The sequence below is a fragment of the Sinocyclocheilus anshuiensis genome, unplaced genomic scaffold (assembly GCF_001515605.1).
Source record: "Sinocyclocheilus anshuiensis isolate Anshui unplaced genomic scaffold, SAMN03320099.WGS_v1.1 scaffold2140, whole genome shotgun sequence".
NCBI classification, from domain to species: domain Eukaryota; kingdom Metazoa; phylum Chordata; class Actinopteri; order Cypriniformes; family Cyprinidae; genus Sinocyclocheilus; species Sinocyclocheilus anshuiensis.
In genome coordinates, this window is record NW_015546175.1 from 3662 (window position 1) to 7014 (window position 3353).

The window sequence follows — 3353 nt, forward strand, 5'->3', positions numbered from 1 at the left end:
TATGTTCTACGTTGGCCGGCCGCGAACAACTTCCCAAAATAAATAATCAACTCTGAACAGCCTAAACGAGTCGTCAGTAATTCCAAACCCACTTCCGTGATGGCTACACGTCACGGGGTAACACATTTGCATAATGCCTGCCAATGTTCTATGTTGACCAGCCATGAACAACTTGACCCGCCATCAAGCAGCTATATCCTAAGACGCCCTAAATGTTTTCTGCTCACCCAAATAAATGATACCAGTACAACGGCATTATTTTATCTTACCAAAAATAGGAATAAGGTTTTCACTCAATGAAAGCATTGTATTATGATAGTAGAGGCCGAGCAATGAGTTGGCAGCTTTATAAATTGTTTGTGTGTGCTTGACTATAGCACTATTGTGAGAGAGATGTCCTCTGCTCAGGTGATAGCCAGTGAGTGTCCTGAAGAGAGATCAAACATTATGTGCTTGGAAAGCTGCTCAGAAAAAGTGTCAATGAGAGTTACGGATAGAACAGAGAGTGAGTGTGACCCAGTGAAAGGTGATAAAGAGTGCAGTGTGTGTCTGTGAGGGTGCGAGCGATGCTGCACTGTCTCCAATAATTTAAGCATGCAAGTAATTTATTGTTTATACACTGAACAAAATTATAAACGCAACACTTTTGTTTTTGCCCCCATTTTTCATGAGCTGAACTCAAAGATCTAAGACTTTTTCTATGTACACAAAAGGCCTATTTCTCTCAAATATTGTTCACAAATCTGTCTAAATCTGTGTTAGTGAGCACTTCTCCTTTGCCGAGATAATCCATCCACTTGGAGTAGCCTACTTGCTTTTTGCAGTTTTGCGTGGGCTGTAATTTAAAAACAGCGCCTAATATAAGGTTTCCCTCGCTTCGGCGATCGGCCCACCGGGAATGTCCCGGTGCTCCCGATGGCTAGTAGCTACATCGCTGGGTATGTTCAAGTAAGCTAGATATGCCCAGATGCTGCGCAATTAGGCTTATTTAATATATCATGATGAGTCTCGAGTTCAGTATTTACACTAAATCTGCGCAAATTTGGCTTACATTAACTTCTGTAGACTAATGTGAAAAAAAAAAAAAACCTTAATACATTTTAGTATAAGTTTGCAGCATGACAAAATGTGAAAAACTTGTATGAATACTTTTACAAACAGACATTTATGATATTTTCAACTCTACAACATTCACGTCCAGATCACTACATTCACACAACATTCACATCCAGATCTCAATTCAAATGATTCAAATGATACACAACTGGACAAAAGATTGGAATAATTAAGATGTTTTTGAAACAAGTATTTTTATGCTCACCAAAGCTGCATTATTTTTATTTTAGTGAACATATTGGTAAATAATGTAACAATTTAAAAGAACTGTTCCGTTTTAAATTGTCATTTATTTCTGTGATAACCCATGAGAAATGTGAAAACTATATACAGTATCTCACAGAAGTGAGTACACCCCTCACATTTTTGTAAATATTTTATTATATCTTTTCATGTGACAACACTGAAGAAATGACACTTTGCTACAATGTAAAGTAGTGAGTGTACAGCTTGTATAACAGTGTAAATTTGCTGTCCCCTCAAAATAACTCAACACACAGCCATTAATGTCTAAACCGCTGGCCACAAAAGTGAGTACACCCCTACGTGAAAATGTCCAAATTGGGCCCAAAAAGTCAATATTTTGTGTGGCCACCATTATTTTCCAGCACTGCCTTAACCCTCTTGGGCATGGAGTTCACCAGAGCTTCACAGGTTGCCACTGGAATCCTCTTCCACTCTTCCATGACGACATCACGGAGCTGGTGGATGTTAGAGACCTTGCGCTCCTCCACCTTCCATTTGAGGATGCCCAGCAAAGTGTCATTTCTTCAGTGTTGTCACATGAAAAGATATAATAAAATATTTACAAAAATGTGAGGGGTGTACTCACTTCTGTGAGATACTGTATGTAAAATTATGACAGAGAGAAAGAGTTTTATGTACTTAATAAAGAAATGATTTTTGAATGATGAAATTTCCTGCCAAATGTTCAGAAAACACCATTTCAAGAGGATATTAAGTAAAAGCTTTCAGAACTCTATCATCTCGGTGTTTGTCCTTTGCGGACTATCTGACACTTTTACAGTGGGTCCACTTTAAAAGACAGGCTCTTTCTTTTAATAAACGACATGGCAGAGTGCACTTTTATGTCTGTGAGGTAACAGTAATGATGTGCTGAGGAGATCTGTCTCACTGCCCTTGCCGAAGAGGACCATGATTGAGGAGAGTAAAGTAACAGCATATAAATACTGTGTACAGATGCGTGAAAACTGATAGCCAGTGTTAGGATCATTGAATTTGAAAAGCCTTCAGCACATTCGAAAACATGATGGCTGAATTTGGGTCAAAAGTTCCTAAATAATATTCTCTGCCATGTATTTTCTTATGCATCTATATCAGTTTTCAAATGGGTTGCATGTCTTTTCTGACACCACATTAAAAACAAAAATACTATATGCACATAAAATGCTAACCCTACTAACCATAAAAATCATACATCATTAGTTAGGATAGCAAAATAAATAGCTTTTATTTCTTTGATTTCCCAATTATTTTGTTGATTACACTGTTTGTAGTGCTCTTCAGTGCACAGCCAATGCGAATGGCTCTACAAAGGTGCCCCCGCCCAATCTAATACACCAATAGCACCCTCAGATACAGTCAACGCAAAGAGCTTGGAAATGACCCTTCACATTAAACTCAGCTTAAATATGCCTGTACTTGCCTGTGAGAAGAGATATGAAATAATCATAATTTAACAATCCCATAATCAATTCTGGTTCCCAAGGGTGTGCGAGTGTGCTATCTTTAGGCTGCACTAAGGCTGACAGCCCAGCTAAAATAAGCAACGCAATTTTTACTAACTTTTTGATGTAAAACCGCTAAGCATTTGACAAAGTCTAAACAAAAATGGCAAAAACACGAATTACAGAATCGATGCTAGAAGATTCAACAACCATAATATATCAACCTTGTTTTTGTTTTTCTTCCTGAAAAAAAAAAGCCAAGTAACACTGTTTTCCATCTCCTCCACCATCTTTTATTAATGATGCCCCTCATTTTGCTACTTCCACAGGCCACGATCTTGCTTACTGTGCAGAGATCAATAATTCAAAGTATCCTAAAGACAGGAATACCTTCAAATTGTGTTGACTTTTGGCTCTACTACTGTGCACATACCCTAATTAAAATAAGAGACACAGGAAAACATTTCTGCTGTGTTGTGGGAAGAAATTCTTTGATTTTGTGGCATTTCTACTTCTTTTTCTCGAAGCAAAAAAAAATTATATATATAT